This window comes from Anas acuta, chromosome 2, assembly GCF_963932015.1.
Source record: "Anas acuta chromosome 2, bAnaAcu1.1, whole genome shotgun sequence".
Taxonomy (NCBI): Eukaryota; Metazoa; Chordata; class Aves; order Anseriformes; family Anatidae; genus Anas; species Anas acuta.
Window position 1 is genome coordinate 85,060,786 of NC_088980.1, and position 25,278 is coordinate 85,086,063.

Genomic DNA, 25,278 nt, shown 5'->3' on the forward strand with positions numbered 1-25,278 from the left:
CTCTGATTTTGCAAAATGATGCAGTGGGCAGTCAAGAGATATGCTGAGTTTTGTTTCTGCAAGTAGATATCGAAATAGATGTGCTGAGAAAAAGAGCATTAAAAAATGTTGTCCTGCTTCATTATTTCCTTTTGTGGTTTATTACCTTTCTTACACCTTTCTATGAGGAGAAAGAAGCAGTTTAGTTTGTGAAGCTTTTGGAGGCTGTCTGTATGTTTATTATTAATTTTTGCAGGCCAGCTACTATATGCCAACCACAAGGGGTGGCAACCTCCGACTAGTGGCCAGTGGAATGACTCCTGTAGCAAACATGACCCTTCTGTCTCTGAAGAGTTATAATATGCCTCCTCATAAGGTGACAGGGCAGGATATTCAAGTACTCAAGGGGCTGAAGCTTTCTCTCTCCCTTTGACAACAAAATCATGAGGAAGTTGTAAGCTAACACCCACTGATGTTTATGTCAGCCTCCATCTGCAGGAACCTCCCAGGCATCAAATACAAAGGATTTATTCCAAATCAGTATATATCACACTAGCAAAGCACACTATTATGGTAGTGAAAGAAATACGGTATGGGACTTTCATATTCTGGAGTTTTGCTCTTAGCAGTCCTGGGAGATGCTGAATGGCTGCTTTACAGCATGCCATTCCAATTACCATCACAGATCTGCAGCTCTGGGAATGCCCTTATTACCCTAATTGGGGCCCCAAAGTCTGAGACTGGTGAAAACAAATGACCTATGTCTTTATATTCTGGCTGAAAATGATCTCATACATGAGGTGGGAATAGCAGGTAATCAGCTCCCAGTAAGGGGTCACATCGTTGTTAAGGCAAGGAGGACCTCATTTTCTCCATATGTCCCATGTAACTTCTCCAGAGAAATGGAAGACATGAGAATCTGATGAGATTCTAACATGCCATTTTTCACAAGCAGTAAACACACACAAACCTTCAAATTTAAAAGCAGTTGTGTGAATGGTCATTGTGCTGATTATACTGATTTATTAGTGCTAATGGCACTGACTCTGTGAAGCTAAATTTCATGAGACTACAATTACTGGAATTGTTTACTTATTCAAAAAGATTACAATTTCTGTAATAAAAATAGAATCTTGGTGAAGAAGAGAAAGACATCTAGAGACATGGCAGGCATTCCTACTGGAAAGCTTGGCCTACATCCAAGATATTAAGTCAAATAAAGACCAGGAATATTGGGAGTATCTAGAAATCAAAAATAAGTTAAAAACACTCAGTGACTTATTGACTTAGGATGACTCAAACACTATAACCAGTTTTCTTCTATAACTATTTTGTTTATTTCAAATAGGCAAAATTATTTTTATTTTTAGAAAATATCATCTTTGCAGAGCTCACATTAAGAAAGAAGTTATGAAGTTATGGAATATAAAGCAACGTGTCATAACCGTTTTCAATGGAAATCTAAAAATAAAGACAGAAAAGCATACATTAAGTGAAATGTTGAAAAAACACTTCATGTATTTTCAGCATCAGATGGAGGAGCTTTAGTCTCCTATAAGAATAAATCTGTTGGTGGTTTTTTTTTCAGTGACTACACGGAGAAAGGAACATAAATTAATTTCTGTTTGGTCTTTTTCTTTTGGGAGTAATCCTTTGGGTCTCTGCAGGTAGACTTCAACCTTTGTATTTTCTGTACTCTGGCAAGTCTTCCCAAGCTCTGTTCTTGACCTCTTGGTCATTTGCATATCTTCCATTTTTGATTTTATCTGTCTATTTTATCTGTCCACGGTTTCAGACATCACATGTGCCTGACAACAGTCATATATATGCATATGTAGTTGACAACAGTCTACTACAAGCATATATTCAGTCTTTTCTCTGTGATTGCCTCTTTTTCACCCTGTTCTAAAGGTTTCTGAAGAGCTCAATCTCCAAGTTTTCAAGCCTGTCATAAGCATTCCCACTAGTTTTGCTACTCTATTCTAAATTTTTTCTTTTGCATTTCCTAGGCCTAAACTAGAGAGGAAAAGCACAAAAAAAGAAAGACTCAAACAACCCTTTTATTATATAATGCAATTCACTCACAGTCCTGTGATCTGACAGCATTCATATGAGAAACTTGCTGGTTTTCTGGGAAATTTCCTTTGCTGTTTTATCCTCCTGTGCCTACCGTTTAATGTTTTAATAAAATTTGATGAAAAAGCTCTTTTCTAATCAAAACCATATGCAATATACTTTTTTTTTTTTTTTTTTTTTTTTAATTCTGTATTTTAAACTTGTGAGCCAATTGGCACAAAAGAAATGATTTTTCTCTGGAAGACCATTCTGTTTTCAAATTGAAATGGAAGTTACACACCAACTGAATGAAAATGATCTGTATTTTTTGGACCATATAATAAAACTGAAAAGTCCTAAATTTGGGGTGGGGGTTAGCTTTTCTTTACAAACACTTCAATTTCATACTAAATGTTGCGTTCTTTGGTAGATTGCTGGAGATGAAATGCATTGCAGGGATAAAAGAGAAAGGCTCATTTGGCAAAGTGGCAGGTAACACAATATATCTACTTACCCCACTTAAGAGACTAACAATATTTGCTAAGTTCTGGGAAAAAAAATAAAAAATAAATAAAGAAATAAAAATCCAATGTGTCCCTCTTTTGTCCAAATATGTTAATTCTTATTTGTAGGAATAGATAGAAGACAAAAGAAATAAAATCATATTAAATCTCTGAGTGTTTCAAACTTTGTGTTGGCATTCATTCTTAATTGAAAGAGTTCCAGTCAGTCTTGTACAGAATCTGCCTTGATCACAATAATTATTAGCTCACAAGAAAATGCCTACTTGTATAATACAGGCTATCATACATCATCTTTTTTTTTTTTTTTTTTTTTTTTTTTCTCTCAGACAGCTGCTCTTTTTCTTTCCTTTGAATACATCCAGGCAGATTTTTCATAGCTGCAGCCTGGAGCCAGCTTTTGTTTTTCCTGTGGGGAAAGTCAGGAAAGGAGGTGGAATCAATGACAAATGGATGATGGAGAATAATTTGAGTCCAGGGGTGGGGGAGGAAGGAAGAATTATCAGCAATTTTAAAAACAGAAAGAAAGGGAGTTGCAGAGTAATAGCCGACAGTAGACATGTGGGCTAAAGATGGGGGTTGAGAGCAAAGGGGTGGAGGGAGGTCTAAGTGGGAGCAGAAGCAGAGAGGGTGGGAGGAGATACGGGATGAATGTAGGGACTGGGGTGGGGAAGGGGGAGCAGTCCTGTGGCCAGAAGAACATGCATTGGTACATACTGGGGACTGACCAGCTGGAAAGCAGTTTTGCAGAAGAAGACCTGGTGGTCCTAGTGAGCGACACATTGAACATGAGCCTGCAATGTAGCCTTGCCATGAAGAAAGACAATGGGATCCTGGGTTGCATGGGGAGGATTGCTGCCAGCTCATGAAGAAAAGTGATTCTTCTTCTCTGCTGAGCCCTGGTGAGGCTACACTTGAAGTACTGCATCCAGTTACGGGATTCTCAGTACAAGACACACACGGAGCTACTGCAGCAAGTCCAACAAAGGGCCACAAAAAGTGATCAAGGGCCTGGAGTACCTTTCCTATAAGGAAAGGCTGAGGGAGCTGGGACTGTTCAGTCTGGAGAAGAGGAAGGTCAGGGAGAATCTCACCTGAAGGGAGGATGCAAAAAAGACACCCGGTCCCACTGATAGGACTACAGACAGTGAACATGAACTGAAACACAGGAGTTTTCCTCTGAACATCAGCAAAACAGTTTTTCACTGTTTGGGTGACTGACCACTGGCACAGGTTGCCCAGAGAGTTTGTGGAGTCTCCCTGCTTAGAGATATTCAAAATACATCAGGACATGGCCCTGTGCAATTTGCTCTATGATGTCCTGCTTACTCCAGCAGGGCAGGGGTTGGACCAGATCATCTCCAGAGGTCCCTTCTAACCTCAGCTGTTCTGGGATTTTGTGAATCTAAGGGGAACGGAGTTCTAGGAGCAGATCTTTAGGATGGTTACAGTATAAGAATTGAAAATTGGAGTTCTTATAGACAAGAGCACTTGAGGTTTGTTCTGTAAAAAGTAGCCTGGTGCTCAGGAAGTGTAAACTGAAAAAACAGGGATTCTAGCTGAGAAAGATGAGATGTAAGTGATGTTACTCCCATTTCTGTTTTGGAGACAGATGAACCTGCATAGCTGTCCACATCCAATACACAACACTGAAAGGCAAAGAAGCTAATTTGCCATCTCTCTTTAACATCTGAGAACACAGTAGCTTTGTCAGGCAGTTTCAGCTAGTTTGTTAGAGCAGTGATTTGGGCCTACTGTACTGATGACATGCTCACCTGCCTTCATACGCATGTGCACACTCACACACACACACACAATCCCTGCTCCTGTAATCACTTACTGCAGAGTTAAAAGCATTGTGCTCTGAAAGGAAGCTTGAAATAATGATTATTGCACTGACTGTAACACAGTAGCTTTAACAGCAACACCAAACATAAATTGCTAATGCTGACAGGAGTGGCACATTTTTGAAAGTCTCAAGTAAATCTGACAGGAGAAGCCCAAATCCATAGCTTTTTTCCATTTTTACCCTGACATATGATGGGTCTTCCACTGCTGATGTGCTATTCCTACTAGCATTTTTAAAGTTTTACCTCTGTTTATTTTTTTAACCTAAAGGTGCTTTAATGCACATCCAGTATTATTTGTATAACATACATGTATATCTCTTATCTCCTTTGAGAGGCAGAATTTATTAACACAATGAGTGATTCTTTGTGATAAGCAATTGTGTAAATGGAACAAATGAATTAAAAATAAATAAATAAAATCTGAGAACAACACGTGAGGTTCAGGTAAAAGAAAAAAAGAAGTTAGTTACCATGTTTATCTTACTGAAAAATTTGTACCCCTTTCTTCTGTGGCCTAATTCTCTCCAATTTTCAATTATTAATGTACTTGATTACTCAATTTTTATATCTTCTGAGTTTTTCCTTTCAATATCAGCCTCCACTGGGCTAAATACTGCAGGTATGTGAAACGAGAGGCCTACTTAACAACCCAAATCTAAATGAAGAGTTTTATTTCTCTCTAATTCTCACAGACTTACAGAAAACAAAAGAAAAAATCTGGAGAAAAAAAAAAAAAAAAGTCTGGCCAGCAGGATGGAATCCCAAAAGCCAAATGTCTTAAGTTTCTGAAGTGTTTCTTTCCGCTTTGCTGAATGCCCTCTACTATAAGGCTATGTCTAATGTAAGAAGACAACCAGGTCTTAAAGCATAAAATATTGACTCAAAGCATGGGGATGGGTGGGACTTCATGGAATATAACCATGGCAAGATAAAAGCACTGGCTCATTCCCAGGCATCAGGCCTCCATTCCTGGGCTGTGATGGTGGCAGGATAATCCCAGTGTTCATTAGAAAGCATTACAGCTCTTCCCCTTAAAGCTGTGAAGAAAAATCCATGGGAGGCATGAAGTCATTGAGGGGAACTAACTGAGAAGGAATGACATTTACTGCCTAAATTAACCTTCTGCATGGAAAAAAAGCGGGGAAAGCATGCATTGCAAGAGGAAAGAAGCATTAAGAAATGCATCAAAGTTCTCGTGCTTAGGGTACATATCTGCTGCAGTTTCAGCATGGTTATGACAGATTTTCTTAATAAGAAGCCAACCTACTTTTAGAAGTATGGATTTCTTTCAACTTATCACCCAATAATTCATGAAACAGACTTCAGATCTCACTATTCTTTGTAGTCCTGCCAGACACACCTCAGAAGACTATTTAAGAACAGCAAATAGCATGGCAAATTTACTGACCTACTTTGGTAAATTATTAACTCGCTGACGTAAGGAAGAGAGGACTAGTGGGGGTGACATACCCACTGTGGCACTACGTCTGCATCTCAAAGTGGTATCTTTCATGGAACTGTGACACAGTGTTGCTGCTGATTGTTGTCGGAGGTGACACTGCTCCTAATCTTGAGGGAAGATGACAAAAGACTCTTGTATTTTTGGAAGAAAATGTGTTTGCAATGGGTACCTTTTTTCTGTTTAAAGGCGGTTGACTGAAATTAACAGGAGCAGAGGGAAGAAGGAAGAGTGCAAATATCATTATGAAGGTTAAAAGCTATGTACTGTGGCTCCTTTATATGGGTTATCAGATAGCAGCTCAACCAGGAGAAAGTCTGATTTATTCTTAGCCATTGGTGTAATACAGGCGGTAAATTAAGACAGTCTTACTTCAGGGAAAGTATATAAATTCTCTGGAGCAGAACCACAAAATGTGAGGCAATGCTCCATTAGGGTAATAATCTCCTCCCTCAGCTCTACATGGCCTTTTCACTCAGGATTCACCACCCTTGATAGCAGATTTACAAAAAGGATTTCAGATGCAGAACTATATTTCACCCTTCTTGGTTTGAAACTATGGGGCAGATGAGGCTGGAATCATTCATGCAAACGTTTGGAAGCATCTATGCATAGTAAAAACTATACCTGGATTACAGAGTGACAGAATTAGTGAGTCCTGTAGAATCTTGAATATTTCTTGGTAGAAATATACCTGAGGTGGATGCTGAATGTCTAGCCACATTGTGCTTTCCCTGTTGTTCATGAGGAGTAAGAGAAGGTTTCAGTACCCTGAGTTCACTCCCAGATGTGTACTGCCAACACCAAGGAGGGAGCCGATTCAGTTTTCAAAACCTTGAAGCATGACTAGGCTCAAGTCTGGGGCATAGATCTGGAAGAGGAAAGCTCTGTAATTCACATCAACAGCCAAGCTACAGACCTGAACTACAAAGGCTTTGGCTATAAGATTTCTAGTCAAATGCGGTACAAAAGAACCTGAACTAAAGGTAGTCTAAGGGGTGGGAGAAACTTCAGTGATTAAACAGGTCCTGGACACTAATGGGCCAGGGTTATTATCATCATTTCTACTGCTCCTTTTGGGTATTCTTGCTAGCTTCACAGATGACATTGATTCAGGACTGGCTACAGTACAGGCTAGCTGGCACAAGCTTTTCCAAAAGTACCATTTTTAATTTGGGTTTCTGTTGGTTAGTTGTTTTCTTGTTTTCTTTGTTTGTTTTGTGCTTTATTATTTTTGTTTGTTTGTTTGTTTGTTTTGTTTTCCAGCTGATGTAATTTCCTGGTCCTATGTTAGGCCTTGTCTATTCTTTGTAGGGAACTCCATCCTCCTTTTTCAAACTACAGTGTTCTGATGGCTGCTTGATGCTGAACTTATTTTTGATTTATCCACTGGATATCATTTTGGATCCTTTCCATGTGTAACTGATACAACTATAGTTGATACAGATAATTTCACCATAGGTGAATACGTCTGACCTTGACTTTAAGCACCTACCCTGAATCTTGCCCTAGGCTGGAGGCCTAGACTGGGCTACTGGTTATAGACAGGCAAAGAATAGACACCCCTCATGCTGGTTGAGTCCCCTAGGCAAACCTGAAGTTGTATGAGTAAAAAACATGAGATATATATGTTGGCCCAAATAACACATCGTGCATTGTGCAAAGATGGTCTTCTCACACATGAAATTCTAAGGGAATGATCAGACAAAAAACACTTCAGTACCTGAATATCTAGTGGGATGAGGTCTTCGACCCATCAGTCCAAGTAGCACTAGCTCATAAGAAGACTACCACTATATTGTCACTGATAGTATGTAGTCTCCACCAGTGAAGGAGTAGCACCCAAACAGGATCCTGTTTGCCTTGCTTTTATTCCCAATACAAAGCTAATGAACAAAACAATTAACAATGAATAAAAACATCTAATGAAATCTGGAGACTCAAAATTCAACTGGATATGACCCTGAAAAACCTGACTGAAGTTTTATGTAACTTTGAAGTTGTCTCTGGTTAGAGCAATGTGTTAGACTAGAGGTCCCTTCAAGCTCACACTGTTCTATTTAGAAGCTGTCTCCTAATTAGTACTGTTTTTCAGTCAATTTGCCAAAGGAAAAAAAAAATAAAAAAAGTTACAATAAAAATGATCAGTGGTCAGTAAGAAATTAGCAATACCAACCTACTGTGATTTTGAGTTTATAGTTTGTTTTCCAGTTGTTCTATCTACAGATGGCTGCTACCTGCTGAGTCTTTTTACATTTATTGAGGGGTGAAAGACTTTTATTTCAAATGACTGTACAATATATTGTCATTTCAAATGGCATACCACATATTATGTTGTCTGTTCATCTCTTCCAGCCATCTACCGGTTTCACTATTTATTTTCCCCTTAATGCTTCTTTCTTCTTGCTAGAAGTATAAACTAAAACCTTCTCATACATCAAAGTAATAAATATATATTTGATCTTATCCAAGCACATTTCTACTAGTTAGAACAGTTACTGACATTGTCCGGGTTAAGTAGAATACCCATTAAATCATAGTGAGTCCTGAAGTTATAGTAACACAACAGAAGTTATGTTATGTAACAGGAATAGTCAATGGCTTTCCTCCTGCAGTAATTATCTATACTGCCTCCAGCACCTCATCTAACGTGCACACGTTTCTACCTTCACTCTCTATTGCATTGTCCAAAATGAATTGTTTTATTTCTGGGAGAAGTTTTGCTGAGTGATGTCACTTCCAAAATGAATTGTTTTATTTCTGGAGAAGTTTTGCTGAGTGATGTCACTGAAGGAGATCATGGACACCACTGATAACAAACAAATTGGCATGGTAGATTAGATAATACTGTATATGAACTCTAGCAAATTTTGCAAGAAAATTCTCTTTCACAAGATGAACACCATTTCCTCCTTTCCTATATTGAAGTGTCTTGTAGTAGTGTCTCCCACTACGATATGCCAAAAGTATAGGGCAACAAGTGTATCAGTCATACAGGACTGTACTTTTGCAGGCATTCACAGAAACTATTTTATGTCTAGATGAGCTCCATCGTCTAGTCTCATAGTCTCTAGTCTCTAGTCTAGTCATAGTCTCATAGTTTCTAGAAAGGTCAGAACTAGGATACATTCACTTGATGTGTCTCACTGGCGAAAGGAGCTTGTAGTTTCTCCTGTTTTGTGATGTTCCTGCTGGGAGATGGATTAGTTAAAAAAATAAAAATTAAAAAAAAAATAAAAAAAAAAAAAGAGAGAAAAAAAAAAAGAGAGAAGAGAGAGAGAAGAGAAGAGAAGAGAAGAGAAGAGAAGAGAAGAGAAGAGAAGAGAAGAGAAGAGAAGAGAAGAGAAGAGAAGAGAAGAGAAGAGAAGAGAAGAGAAGAGAAGAGAAGAGAAGAGAAGAGAAGAGAAGAGAAGAGAAGAGAAGAGAAGAGAAGAGAAGAGAAGAGAAGAGAAGAGAAGAAAGAGAAGAGAAGAGAAGAGAAGAGAAGAGAAGAGAAGAGAAGAGAAGAGAAGAGAAGAGAAGAGAAGAGAAGGAGAAGGAAAGGAAAGGAAAGGAAAAGGAAAGGAAAGGAAAGGAAAGGAAAGGAAAGGAAAGGAAAGGAAAGGAAAGGAAAGGAAAGGAAAGGAAAGGAAAGGAAAGGAAAGGAAAGGAAAGGAAAGGAAAGGAAAGGAAAGGAAAGGAAAAGAAAGGAAAGGAAAGGAAAGGAAAGGAAAAGGAAAGGAAAGGAAAGGAAAGGAAAGGAAAGGAAAGGAAAGGAAAGGAAAAGGAAAGGAAAGGAAAGGAAAGGAAAGGAAAGGAAAGGAAAGGAAAGGAAAGGGAAAGGAGCTTAAAAAGTCTCTTGGAGGTAATTTCCTCCCCCCACACACACACATACACACCTCATAAGAGAGTTTGCTTTACTGTTTCAACTGTTTCATTTAGAACATGAAGAAATCATATTTAACATTCTGCATATGTAACTTTGTGGCCCTGGTAGCATGTCATACGTAGGTAAAGAACAAGTCTTTGCATATACAAAATACACATTTTTCTAGAAAACTGTACTAACATACACTGTGTAATTAACTTACCTTTCTTCTTGCTGCCATTGGGATAAGACACTGTTAAAGATTACTTTGTGTTAAGAAAGTGAATTTTGGAAGTTTTCATCTGGTAGTAGGGCTGGCTAAAACACAATTACTTGATTTACACACATGCACACAAAGGTTTTGATATCTGTTTCACAAAAAAATACGATGTTAGGTTTCATGATGAAGCTGTGGGTGCAAAAAGAAACCAGAGTAGTAATGTTCTCTAAGGATGTACACTGAATGACTTTTGGATTTTCTTGCTGACTCTTGTTCCCTGTATTTGATTAAAACATTTACTGGACTACAGAGAGACTGAACCACTAATTAAGTGACTTTGTTTGGGATCTAGAAGCTGCTGGAGCAGATAATGGCAGAAAATACTTCATTATAATATACTCATTTTTCAATTAATAGCTTAGCACCATCTTCAGTTAAACAGAAACCTAAAATTACCAACTGCGATCACTGAAAAAAAAACTTAAGTATAATTAATGGAAAATCTGACCAGAAAAAATTAAGCTGAGATTAAAGATCTTTGTTAGTAATCATGGCATAAAGAACAGCTCCAAAATATTTGTTATGCTTAATATTGTACCATTCCTAATGGTATATATGTACACGGACATTTGCTTATCCATTTAAATAAACTTCTGATTATATAATTTGCATATAGTCTATTATATTCATGAACACAAGGAGTCTAACCATTCAGGCATGCAAATGCAATCAAAATCTCCATTTGGTTTTTGAGGGAGACAGAGGGTGTTTCAGTTAAGCATTTTAAACTGGTAAAACCTGTCTATCACATTATAATTGGCTCTAATTAATACTGCCAGGAGCTACAGCTATAAAAATCTTTACCAACACTGAGTCACACTTAAACTGGTGCAAAACCCTTCTCTTGCCCAAGCAAACATTAGAGAAAATCATTTCCAATGTGTTCCTTAAAACTGAAAGCTAATTGATGACTCTAAGTGAAGACAAATGTATGAGCATAGAAGAAGCCATTTTGTTGAAATCACATCCAATGTAACATCGGATGTATTTTCCAAAATGGTCAAGACAGATTTGAAAATTCACATACATAATGCATCTATATATGATTAGCCAGAATAGAAAAGGGAAGCACCATCCTTTAAAAGATGAAAAAGTGGGATGTGAAGAAGTGTGCCTATGTTATAGGCTGTACCATATTCAGCCAACCCTGTGGAAAATTAAACAGTGGGGGAAAAAAGAAGAAAAAGGAAAATCAAAACAACAACAACAAATAATAATAATTTGCAAAAACCTAACTGTTATCTACTGAAATGTTTTTTTTTTTATTTTTTCCAATCAGAAAGGCACACTGTGCTCCTACCCAGACACAATTTGGAAATAAACTGGCAGCTGCTGGAGGCTGAAGCCACCTCCTTGCTGGGGGTTACTCTCTGCACCAAACAAGGACACCTATACCTCCCAAGGACTGTGACACACAGACAATCCACACTAAGGCAGACACTGGAGGAAGAAGTGTCTTACTCTATAAGTGAAAGATTTAGTTTAAATATAAGAAATTGGTAACCCCACCTGCAGCCACTGGCTTTTATGCCCCTGCCATCATTGGGATTGACTCTCTTGACTGCTGTAGAAGGATTGACAGGGTTGGAAGGCTTTGAGTCTTTGGAATAGACAGTGCAGGTCCTGCCTGCATTTGCTTAGGTAGACCCAGTTATCATTGCCAATTGACCAATTGATTTGCCAAAAGCAGAATCAGCCCAATTGAGGGGCTGGCAGTGAAAATCAAATCTCAGTTGCTTCTCTCAGAAAACATGGGTTTCATCCAAAATGCACGCACTTTACAACCATGGTGTTTGTCCTGCTCAGAACATTGCAGACTAGTGGTTAATTATTAACTTTGAATTATGTCACACCCCTGTTAGCTGCTATATTTCTGGACATGGTACAACAACTGTTGGAGCTAGAGGCTAAGGATATATCTGGTATATTACAGCTGGTGTTGCAAACTTCTTTCTTAAAATTCTCAGGCCAAAGAAGCAAGACTCCCATTTGCCTTCTCCCAGAACAGTATGCAATACATTTGGAACCAGCTGCCTCAGTGGTAGAAAGGGTCCTACGATTTCCTATGGCATTACCCATGAAACAAGCAAGACATCTCTGAAGAACTTTTTCAACGCACTGATGACATACCCACTGAAGAAACAACACCAAAAGAGAAACTAAGGAGAGAAAAATCATTGCCTTCTTCTCAAAGAGGCCACCCCTGCAACCCACCACTACCAAAATCTTGCTACATAATCCCACTACAGAGGTCTGTAGAAACCCTGTGGCCTTCTACAGATAATGGAAAAATACTATTTACTCAGCTACATATGTACTGTGTTGTCATGGTCATGGAGCATGGGTGAGGTAGAGAAATAGGGATGATGGTCTACATTTGGGAGTTTGTGATTCTGAAGGTTATATCTGTTGCTACATAGCAGTAAGCAGCCCAGAACTGCAAATAACCCAAACATTAACTCTCAAACAATGCACCTTCAACTAGTCAGACTTATTTTTTTTTTATTTGAATGTCTAGTTGAGATTGTGACATTTATTAAAAAAAAAAAAAACAAACAAAAACAAACAAACAAACAAACAAACAAACAAAAAAAACAGAGACCTGTGGTCTTTACTAGTACAGGCAAAAGTGAATCTTGTTGTTTTGTTGTTACAAATTTTGTTGCTACAAATCTTGAAAAGGAAATCATTTCATAGTGCTTTTAATGTCCAACTCCCCCTCCCCCCCCCCTTTATTTTTTTCCTAAAAATATTTAGCCAGTGAGAGAAAAGAAAAAAAAATTGGAATGGGCAGCTCCAGCCCACACTATTTTCTTAAACAGTAGATATATCTGAACCTCTTTTAGAAATGCTGGACTAATCTTATTCCTGCTTCAACACAGATTCTCTGAAAGGAGGGAAACAGATGGGACTTATACTTTGTTGATTACTGATATTTCCAAGTTCAGACTATGGACCAAAGTTCCCTCATGAGGATGCTTAAATAAAAATGGAAACAAATCTATCATAGCATGGGTTTGGACAAAGATGAAAGGAAAGTCTAAAAAGGAACTGGGGTCAAAACCTCAATCCAAAAAAATCCTAACCCCAACACATGGCAAAATTTTGATTTCAGTGATTAGGCATTCACTGCTTAGGTTGCGCCTTAAAGTATTGAAAAGTAGCGGTAAATTAAGAATGTCCTCAGGCAAAAAGAACATGATACTGGTCTATGAATTCTGGGAAAAGGAGAAAAGACTTAAAAATCAGTTCATCTCCAAGTTTGTGGCTGAAATGGGCTGTAGAAGTTTTATGGACACACAGACACCCCCAGATTTCTGTTTATCAAAGGCAAGAGAAAACAACAACAACAAACTAACCAAACAAAACAAGCTTTTAAAATACTGTGTAGTGGTAGCTTCAATGTCAGAAAGTTAGTCGGCATCGATGGAGCATGCAATTAAAATGACAAGATGAAACCTGATTGCAGCAGGATGCTCAGTGCAGTGAAAAACAATATCATTTTGGTAGGGAATTTGATATCCCAAATGTGTTTAGCTAAGCATTCCTGGAAGATGAGAGGGAGGTTCTGTGAGAAACAAATGAAAATTCAAACATGTAGGTAATTTTAAATACGTTTTATTTAGAGACTGAATAGTCTGATTTCTTTTAATTTAAAAGATAATCAGAGTAGTATAGGTGAAATTATCTAGAAAACACCTATGAGACCTGATGTTAGTAAATATAATTTGACAAGGAACTATGTACATTTCTGTATATAATTATATTTATTTGCATGTGCACATATTTATAGACCATAAACCTTGGAGATTAATTAAAGTTAATGGAGAATCATGGGTATGAAAATAATTGTTATAGGATGAATTAGTTCACAAGCTCTGCAGTTCCCTTGAAGCCTAAAAAGTAAAGCAGCCTCATGTCAGCAATCCCATTTGCAAGGTAAAAGTTATATGCAAATTACAGAGATGCAATAAGATGCCCCTGAAAATTCTAATGGTTCATTATTATTCCACAGGGACATGATGCACAGTGAAAAAGACTCAACTGGCGCTCCCTAAATACTAACGAGAAAAGTTGACTTAACTGAAAACTTCTGCAGCCTGACTTGTCAGTGAGCCTGCACACACTTCAGGACATGGAGTTCTTTATTTCTTGATGGTACAAGTCCACTCCGAGGGTGGCTGTTTTCTGACTGATGAGCTATCTTTTCACTAAGCACAGGAATGAGCCCTTCACAGGAATGTGCTTCACACTGGATGGAGGCCACACTTCCTAGGTCCTAGACAAGCACTCAAAACTAGGTGTTCTTGTGAAGAGGGTATGTGGTGTCTTCTCAGAGTGTTAGTTTTGCTTACTACTGATGCAGTTACAGCTGTAAGACTTGAATTTGCTGCTGTGAGATCTGTAAATATCTTCCTGAGCTGGGATCTTGAGGGTAAGCATCATTCTATCTCGCTTCTGGATCCTGGTAAGCCTTTAGCAGGAACTAGACACACAAAGGTTGTGTGATCTGAATAGGGTCCAGGCTATATACATAGACAGATAGATAGATGAATAGGGTCCTGAGATTTCCCTGCCTCCCTGCATTCCCGGTGGGAGTGTCCAGAAACAAGTCTTTTCCCCTTCCCTCAGGAGGCTCAGAAGAAGGCAGGACAATTTCTAGAGATTTTATTTGCCATTTGGGAGACCACTACCCTAAAAGACATGAACATATTTCATTAACTCCAGTACTGCTGAGTCTACAAAATACTTGGGGTGTTTGCCATCGAAAATACAGTCCTGCATGAGTATATTTAGTTGGTTAATAACAAGAAAACAGAAGTAAATAGAATATAGAGTAAAATAGGAAATAAATTTTGCTAAGATTTTTAAAGACCATGCATTGTTCCATCTTAAGCTCCACTGTAAATGTTATGTTGAAACCTGTTATTGAAATGTCTAACATACAGCTTTTGCTAAAGAACATGGGGTTTTCTAAGAGTTTGTTTCACAGTTATTCATAATATTCAGATTCCAGTTGTTATGTTTTATACAATTTATAATGCATTCCCATTTGTCAATACTATTTACAAGATTTAACTAAAGAAATCTGTGGCAAGCTCTCTCTGTACTTGATTGAGAGCTATTAACACCTATTTATAATTGCATTTTATATGCAATTTCCTTAAAGTTTAACTTTCATTGTTATGTTAAACAAAATTAGATACCCAGCCCATGCTTCAAAGAATTAACGTGAGAGTAAAATAAAGAGTGTTAATAAAACACTGCTTTCAAATTCCCTAGACCTCTCTCATAAATAGGGAGTTTTATAATGAAACTAATTAGGCAAACCTACTAATATAAACATATTTTAGCACCTGGATATTTATGAATCATATTTTTAACTTGTTCATCCACTAGCACTAGAAAATAGGAGCTAACTCATCAGTAAGCAAAGTCCATGTCTGTTAGAATTTGCAAGCATGTATTTTCACACACAGTGTAGTCATCTGGAAGTCTTCAAATGTTGCTGTGCTTTACCATAAGCTATATATATTTATATATGGATATATAAGTAGATATATCTAACTATTTTGAAATTTGATCCCATAAGAAAGGAAAAGAGCAAACGGCACAGAATGTGATATGTGATCTCACATCAAGAAGCATCAGTAAGAATCTTTGGATATTGATATTAGTATCTGTCACTTTTGGGGTCTGTAAAAGTGTATGGACCTATTAATCATTGTACACTGCTTTAAGCATTGTCACAGAAAGAGAATTGCAAATATTGTTGCAAGATCACAGAACTCATTGCAGTGAGTTATAGATCTTAGATGCCTGATAACTCTTCAACAGAGAGCAAGACTTGTCTGCTTGGCAGGGATCCTGTTTTACTGAGTTATAGGCACCATACAAGCAGCTTGAGCTGTTATTATTACTAGAGGTCACAAAACAATGTCCTGCAAAGACAACCAAACAAGGCCCAATTAACTGGTCTGCATGGAGCTCTCTGTCAAGCTCTGCATTACATTGTTATCTTTTTGCTTACTTCAGCATTTAAGACATCATGATGCTTCCTTTTCCTACCTATTTAGTATTTTGGTGGCATTGCCACATTAAAAAATCTCTCATTTCACAAGTGATTTCCCTGGCATATAATTTAATTTTTACAGCATATGGCACTAATCACCTAAGCTAAAGCTAGCAAGATGAAATTCCAAGGTGACTTAAAGACACCAAAACACAAGGTGCTATAGCACTGTCCTACTCTCCCCTCTACTGGTAGCCACACACTCCTGTGGGCCCCCTGGCAGCAGTCCTGATGCTTGTGTAACTGAGTGGGGAACAGTTAGAAAAATCATTTATCTAAACATTAATTCTTTGGGGTTTTGTTTTTGTTGTTTGGTTTTTGTTGTTGTTGTTTTTATTTATTTATTTATATTTTTTAAACATGTCACATCTATGATATATTTTCCATATGTTTTTGTGATCTGATAGTCTGGCTAACAGATGGCCAAGTCAGCTAAGTCAATCCCTTTAACCATCAAAAATTCTGCAAGTAGAGATTGCTATTTCGCATGGTGATTATTTAATGGGAAATTAATCACCTGCTGCCAGTAATCTTCTCTTCAGTTAACCTCCATGGAGAAAGTCGTAACTGCAGCACTGATTGCTGACATTGGTTGTTTTTGAGCTCAGCAATAATATTTCTTTAAAGCCAAGAAAGCTAGGATATTAGCAATAACTAAGGATTTTTAGTGATGTAAACATTTGGAGTTGTGAATACCTTTACTTAAAGGTTATTCAAAACGAACAGAAAATCTGTTCTTCTCATTCTGCTTTAATGATAAAACAAAAGATATCTTTTTTCTTGAATAAAGAAAATATATTACATGTTAATTCTTCCTTTCAACAATTTCTTCCTTTCAACAATTTCAGAACTGTGTGGGGAGAGGTAACACAAATCCGTTAGGACTACAGTATTCATAATGTCACTTTATTTTAAAGACTTTCATCAAACAATTACTACAGTAAAAGAATATGTTCATACCTACTGTTCTGTCACCAGGAAGCTGCTCTTAAACTCTGAGTGTTCTGGCTACAACGTTACTGTCTGCAAAAGTAATCACCTATTGAGTTTTGAATGTCTGGGATCAAAGAACTCTATAGATGTTAAGAGGGTCAAGTCAGCAGTGAGATGTTACACAGATATTGTAAATTGTTAGGTAAGTAATTTGCTACCTGATTACTTACACACTGCAATGTTTGGCAACAGCAAATAAAATAGGTTACAGAACAGAAGAATGGATTTATGTATTTGCATTTCTGCTGTCTGTAGCTAGAACATAGAAAGGGTTAGTCCTTTGATGGTAATATGCAGCTGTGCAAAAATAGGAAACTTGCAGTTTGGTTGATTTGGAGTACATGGAAAATAGCTTTGACTATAGTTAGATAACACTAGCAACACAGCCTTAGCATTAGAAATAAAAAATACAGAAGATAGCATAATATGGATTGCAGAGATAATTGACATAAAGAAAATAGAAGTTAAATGGTTGCTGTTGAGGGGGAGTATAATTTAATCTGTTTTAAGAGTGTAAGTTATTTCCTAGGGATCAAAAAAAAAAAAAAAAAAGGCTTTCTTTAACTGTTACAGCCAGACTTATAAGAAAGATGATGATATCCCTCTATCAGGATCTCCTGAAATAGACTCAGATCAATGTCTTATTATAGTAAATGAGAATTGAACCAGAAATCCAGATCTCAGTCTAAACCTGAAAGAGGGTAGTCATACAGGTGAACTTGAGAAGTCATCAAATCTCATCTGGAATGAACATGAGGAACCAAAAAAAGGAAGAGAAGGAACATCCCTGAAGTGTGCCAGGAGTCGCATACAATACATGGTGCAATAAGGCTGCACCAGAAATTGCCCACATAAAGGTGCCCACATAGGGGTCTGGACTTTTTTTAGCCTTTGCAAGTCTGTTGAAGCATTCATTTAAAAGTGAATGAGAGTAACCAGAGCATGGGCATCCTGTTTTGGAGGACAGAAAGTTTACTTGCACAGGGCAGATTGTATTGCAAAAGCCTCAAGACCAAAACACATGCTCTGGCTTGTTTAATTTACTGCCAAAGTTTTCAGTCTCCGTTGGTAACTATTTTAGTTTTCCTTAATTTTATCCGTCATGTAATCTCCTCCAAAGTATTCATACTACCTAACCCCCTATTCATAAATTCCACTGATTTTAACTAGAATTGGACACCAACATAACTTGAAGAAGAAAACATGAGAAGAATTTTGTGCTTACAGAAGCCGAGTGAGAAGTCAGTTGGACTGTATGCTAGAAAAAACTGACCAGAAGTCTTGGGGTAAGACCTGCTACAGTCTGAGGTTCAGAAGCCCAGTGAGGACTGTGACTGAAGGGGTCCAAGTCAAAGCAGTACTTTCTTTCTCTGAACTAAGTGCCTGTGCTGCCATACCTTTTAGCCAAGAATAAAATCTCCCCTTTGATTCATATGAGCATACATCAAATATACAAACAGCACAGCAAACATTAGTTTTTCTTCAGCTTTCTTCTTTGACTTACACAAGTGGAACAAGTTCAGGGGTAGAGACAGAAACTCTTTCAAGCCTTCTCTCTCAGCATGCTTAAAGACCAGCTGTTAAGGAATTACCCTAGGAAACAGTGGATACAGAATCAAACTTTGGCTTTGAAACAGACACATGTCATTTATGAGTTTGGATTTCACACATCAGACTACTATTCTAACAAGCTGTATACTGTTAAGAAATATACTGTTAGGAAATGCAGCATAGACAGGGAGTGCAAGTTCCTCTTCCCCCTGCAAGAGCTGCGTATAAAAGAAAGCAAGTACTAAGTACCCTTCCTGCATCTGGTCACCCGGAGGAAGTTTCTAGAGCGCTCCTGGTGACTTCAGGTGCTAAACTGTGCAACGCTGTCAGGACTTACTGGTACTGAATCTATCCACTGGCAGAAAGGCACGCATCTATTGACTTTCAATAGTGGAATGTCATCATCTCCAGAATAAGAGGTGTGGATATGAGGAGGTTTTCTTGAAGTTAAGAACCTAAAATGACAGATAGATCAATTTTCCATTTCTGTTATATAGCTGTACCCCTCTGCATGCCTCATTCCCAGCCATAAAACACACACATGAAAATGAGTTCTTCCATGAAGAGCCTCAGAAAGCCTAAAAAACACTGTTTTCCAAGAGTTTCTTATTCTTATAATGTATGACACATACAAGAAAGCCATTTGCTCACTTGTGCCAAATATAAGAAAAAAAAAAAGTCCATATTTTAGAAATGAGGATCATTAACACTTTTATAATCATCAAATAATGCTGAATTACTCATTTCTCAAAGTCTTTCAAGACTTCTAGGAAGACATGATTGAAAGCATTTGACTGAATCCCAAGGAGTCCCTTGCCACACCACTGCATAACATGTGAAGATTAAAAAGAAGGAGGTCAGGTTTTAAAGTCTCTTGTGACCCTAAGATTTATGAAAACCTTCATTTTCAAAAAGGATTAATGCTGACCCTGTATGAAATAAGAGAATTTCTTTGAGGTTGTGATTTTAAACTCCTTGAGAAGAAAAGTAAGTGCTTTCAGAGGACAACCATTTTGTATCAGTTGGGAAAAATATATGAGAAATTGATTGTCATATATCAAATCTGATTCCACTGAGGAATATGTACGTTGCTTTTATCACATACATTTGTCCACTAAAGCATCAAGAATCACAGAAATCTTTAGTGTTACACTGATTAGATTTTGTAGCTATGTGTACTTGAGGCTCTACGAGCTGAAAAATCCGTTAAAACAATGTAGTCCATCCTGCAAGGGCAATGCTTTGAAAATTCCAGTTGATCTAATAGGACTTCAGTTGTCTAAAGCAACAACCGTGAACTTTTTCTCATGGGTGAACAGCATTTCCTCTTAGAAGACTGGCAACAGTCCTGCACTAACCTTCCTACAAAGGAAGATTCACCCTAGAATCTTCCAAGCTACAAAGCTACAAAGATTCACCCCAAACATAAAAACAGAGCTCCAACAGTCCCCAACATGTCTGCCCACATGGCAAGAAGCTGCATATTAATCACATGGAGACTTATATCGAGTCATGGGATAGCAATGCCATTGGCATGTCATGAGAAATGCAAGCAAACCTACATTTCAATGGTATGTTCTCCTGCATTTCAAGAAGAAGAATTTGAATGTATTATAATTTTCTGTCATGTTTTGCATTTTTATGGTATCATGTTCGAACCTTTTGGAGAGAGAAAAAATCTTCCTTTTCTCTCTTCAGTTTGTTGCCACTTTCTAATAGGCCTGAAATTATTTCCTCTGTTCCACTTCCTCACTCATGCAGCTGGGTCTTGTTTTCTTGCTTGTTTCTGCAGCTGCAAAAATCAAATACAAGTCTTTTCAACTATAAAAGCACAGTTATGGGAAGATGGAGACAGCACATATGTTATTTCTAGTAACTCCTGCATAAATGGTAGCTGTGCAATAAAAGTTCTCAGCATTAAGAAAAACAGGATACATTTATATTTCAGCCCAAATCCATTGAGTGCCACATTCACAAGACTACAAAGTGCCAGTGAGTATGAATTAGGCTTTAGAGGCAAGAATTATTAATTGCATAAATATAGCATGGGAAATAGCCGCTGAAGTAAATTGCAACAAGGCACACTAAGGATAGTGTCTTGGAAAACAATCTTGTGATGATCATGACAGTGAAGCAACTGGGATAGACAGTACAGGGACAGTTTCATCATTTGAAGATGGAGGACAGGTCTCTCTTGAGAAGCGGTTAGGAAAACAATGTTTGGGAAAGACCTAGCTTTAGCTGTCTAGCTGCTGTGAGGAACAAGATGGACTAGAAAACCTCTTGAGATTCCCTCTAGATATCTGATTTTATAAAATCTCATTATGTAGAATTTGGTAATTAATAAAATCATTACTGTTTCTTACTTGACCTTAGGTGGTCCCTCCCACATTTGCTTATTCAAGCATGGTCTGGCCATCCCTGTGGCAATTATAAAGGTAATTGTACCTGTAAAAGCCTGAGGGGGAGATTGACTGTAGTTTGTATGAGTGGATGTCAGTAGTCTGGCTGATGCTCCAGCCCCCTCTCCTGCCCTCACAAGCTCTTTCTTGTGATGTACCGTCATGTATTTTTAATCATCTTTAATCTGATGCTCTAAAACAGAAGTATCACCTCAGTCACAACCCAAGCATGTTACAATACAAATCAAAATAAAAAATTAAGCAGATAGTTTGAATGTGTGCTTTATCTCCTAATTAAAAGGCAGATGATCTCCCAAATCCAGATCTAAATCAACCTTGCAGTAAATTTAAATTGAGCCTGAAGTTAGATGTGAAAACTGTAGCAGGTTGCCTGTATTACCTTCAGCTGTAAGCATCTAGGCTGAACTGTGCTAGTGCTGTCTGTATCCTTGCACCACATGTTTTGTTCATTTCTAATCAGCTTTTTACAGTGTAAAAGTAAACAGCAAATTCCAGCTGACATCACAAGTCAAAATTTGCTTTTTCTGTGACTGGTGTGATTCACAGAAATAATCTGTCACAGGCTGCCTGTAACGAAGAACCTCAGTTTGGAATTCTCAACAGCTGGTTGTGTTAGCTGGTTGATCTGCTAAGGCTTTGGGAGGTTTAAGTGACCATAGCTTTCATTACTTTCTTTTCTATGCTTCCAATGTTTATGAATCTTGAGAGAGCTTAAACATTTAAGGAGAATGTAGAATTGTCTATAGGAACTTTCACTTTGAAAATATAATATTTATGCTTGTTTGTTAACTTCTAGGGATAAGGCAGAAAGGTCTTAAATTTTTGTGATTGCTCTGAAGTTTCCAAGTACAAATTCACATCACAAAAATGGTGAGGTCTTCAAGTTTACTTCTATTTGCCACCATTCTTGGATGCTGTCTGAGAATGCCAGATCAATTAAAACAAACGAACAAATTAAAACAAACAGACAAAACAGAAATCCCTCAGACCATTTTTGAAACTTTATGCCTACTTTGTACCTTCTCTTCTATATCTTATGTAACCTATCTCCTGTAGTTTGATTGCCCTCCAATTTCATTATGGCCAACATGCTTTCCTTCTTATGCTTTTAAACAGATTGTTTGTGTCATGAGTACAAAGATGCAAACTGATTACTGGAAAAGAAACTATGATTTTGCCATGGAAACAAATAGTCTCTTTTTGTTTCATGGAAAATTTACGGAGAATAATTCACCTTTCAGAACAGACTAAGAAACATGCTGAGCATATTGAAAGATTCATGTAAATCTCAGAAGCTGTAGTCCAAAGTCTATAGAGTACACAACTTATGTTAAACTCTTTTTAAAAGATACCTTATTATAAAAATATTTATTAGAAAAATCAGCAACCAAAGAACCACATCTTACGTAGATAAAGCATCAGATTTAAACCAAGGCAAACAGCTTGGTTAAAAGCAAGACATATTTGAAATAAGACATGGGTAGCATCTATCTATATCCAAAATTGCACTCATAAAATTCATGTTTATTTGCTTTCTACTACTGAAAACACAGAAATTCTGTGTGCTTGTGCTTCTTTTTCCTTTAATATTTCCCAGTTCTCTTTCTGCTTATAAGCATATCCAGAATTGCGTCAACGCTAACAGCTCTGAGCAGACCAGAGTGTAGCTAATGCAGCAGACCAATTAATGTTTGTCTAAATATCAGAGGACTTGCTGAAGTAGGAGCACTCTGAGATCTGCTAATGTACATATGCAAGAGAGTGCTCCTCAGAGGATTTTTTTGGATCTCAAGCACAGGAGCAGGTAAAATGCTTCCCCTTCACTCTTTGTAAAGGATTTTAATTTTTAGAGATGGTTTTAGGGTGCAGGGCTATTTCCTTCCTTTGTGTAGCATGATCTTGATTCTGCTGCTCATTGCATGCCTTCCTGAAAGATGCCTCAAGCATCAGCCAGAGCAGAATGTAAAACCACTTTAGTTAAAACTGTCCCATTTTGCAGAAACATTCAAAATTTCTCAGCTAAAGAATGAATCCTCCAAGTTAATTGTTCAGTAACGATGTGAGAAGAGGATCTGGTCTCCAGCTAGCAGTCCCAGGGCAGTATTTTATTCTGTGAAAGGTTTGCATATATTATTCTTATTGAAAGGACTGCAAGTGAGTCTTTTCTTTTTCCAGAGGGTTTCCTAAATACTCAACAAGAAACGTTTCTTTTCTATTTGGACCACTAACAGTTCCACCTTCATGGTGGACTAGTGCCAACAAAAGGGGAGAACAACCCTTCTGACCAATCCCGCTCCTCCTTTAGAAAACACACATATAATAAACCTGATGCAGAAATATGAATGTGAAACAGCAGGGAGAAAAGAAAACAGTTTGGCTCTTATGTATATAAACTACTGAACTTGTTTATAGGGGAGAGAGGGTAGGGAAGAAGAGCCAGGGCTATAGTAGCTTTTCATCTTCCAACAGACTGTTTTTAAAACGAAGGAGTGATCTCTGCTTATTTCAAGATGTAGGGACCTATTTTAAGGAAAACGGGTCAAGACCTCAGAGTGTATAGAGTTCAAGACAGCCTTATTTTTCAGTGTTTTCCAGCTGACTGTTACCGGAGTAGAATCTCGTGGAGTGCAGCCCTTGCTGTGAAGGCCAATTTTTCCATGCATTGCTCAGGGAACACGTGTTTATGAGTACTGTCACACTGCCAGCGAGAAGGTAGCTGTTCCAATGCTGTCCTTAATAGCAGCTATGCCCCTGCTTTGAACATAATGTCTAAATCAGAATCAGGAAAAGTTTGACTGAATCAGGAAAGCACCTGTGCTCACTTATATTCATACCATGATGGAAAAAAAAAAAAAAATTCAATGAGTGGAAAACAGGCCAAAAAGCAAACTCAAAATGTTTTGCTGTTCCTTCATTATCATTTCTAGAGGTAAGGATTTGATCAATAATTTCTCATAGCAATTGTTTCTGAACTCTGAAGATAATCTAAACTTCTGGATTGCAAGCAGTATAACCATAGTAGTGTTCTATGAAGTTGTGCAAAATTTTGTGCTGTTGGAGGAAATCCTGGGTTATAATGATGTTAATCTAAATAAGAAGGGAGGTTCTGAAGTGGCCACCATTTATGCAATTGTGTCTCTATCAGCACACATGCCTACATATTGAGATCTTTCTCCCATTTTATTTAGTTAGGTTCATGGGTAGGTGAAATTGTGATTTGACACAGAGATCAAAATTCTGTGGCAAAGTTGTTCTACATCACTTTTGTAGAGGCATGTGTGTATAAAGTGCCATGTTTCCACAAAAGTATTAATAGATATCTGGACCGAAGGGCTTTTAAGCAGGAATGTTCAGGCTAACAGCCCTATAGCTACCAGCACTTTTCAGTGCACTGTTCAATATCATCAAGTCATCTTGGCGCTGACCATCAGAAATGTGCTGCTTGGAGTTAGATTTAATAGAGTCAGATGCAATTTACAATAAGCAGCCTATTCCTAATTATTCTGTTAAATGCCAAAAGCAGAAATCCTTCATCAGACACCCAACATCTTGAAATGGGAATGCTAACCAAGAAGAGAGCCTGAAGTCATGCCAAGATACAATATTTTGGCTCCAGTGGAGCAGTTTGAGAAATAACAGCGATCATCTCTTTTTCCTTAGCTTAAATATATATTTTTTCTAATGGGTCAAAAAACACTAGCATTGTTTCAGTAGAACAAGGTTAGGAAAGGAAATTCCATGCATCTTTATGCTGACAGATCAAACTTTTGGGGAGGTACTATGTTAATCTGATAATACAAAGCTTTTCATTTGTTGATCTGAGGCCATAACAGTTTATCTGATCACAGCTGGCACTGTGGCTAAGGAGGTCCAAGTGCTGGCAAAGTGTTGACGTTGTGCCATCATGGAATGAAGAAATTCAAGCAGGACAAATGATAAAAGTATTGGATAGCTAAATTATAAGAATCCCAGGGAAGAAAACAACCAAACAAAAGCTTTTAATAAAACAGCATGGGAAGAACAGAGATAGAATTAATGCTGACAAACAGTCTGTGATAGAAGGCAGATCCTATCAGACAGAACTGATTTATTCTTTGATACAACCAGTGCAACTGATAACCTTATTAAAACTTGATTTTTAAATGTATTGAGTCATCCATTTTGGGGTGGTTACTTACAGAAACAGATCCCCAATCATTACTTAATGATTCCACCATTTCTTAAAATTCAGCAGTTCTTTCTGATAT

At 37.6% G+C, this 25,278-nt stretch overlaps 1 long non-coding RNA gene across 1 annotated transcript; it reads right to left on the bottom strand.

Annotated features, from left to right (window-relative positions):
- Positions 1-20,244: 20,244 nt before the first annotated feature.
- On the bottom strand, positions 20,245-21,233 carry LOC137851758 (uncharacterized). Its single transcript, XR_011093437.1, has 2 exons — positions 21,057-21,233; positions 20,245-20,400 (listed from the first exon to the last, which is right to left on the bottom strand). It is a non-coding gene; the product is annotated as an uncharacterized lncRNA (long non-coding RNA).
- Positions 21,234-25,278: the final 4,045 nt, after the last annotated feature.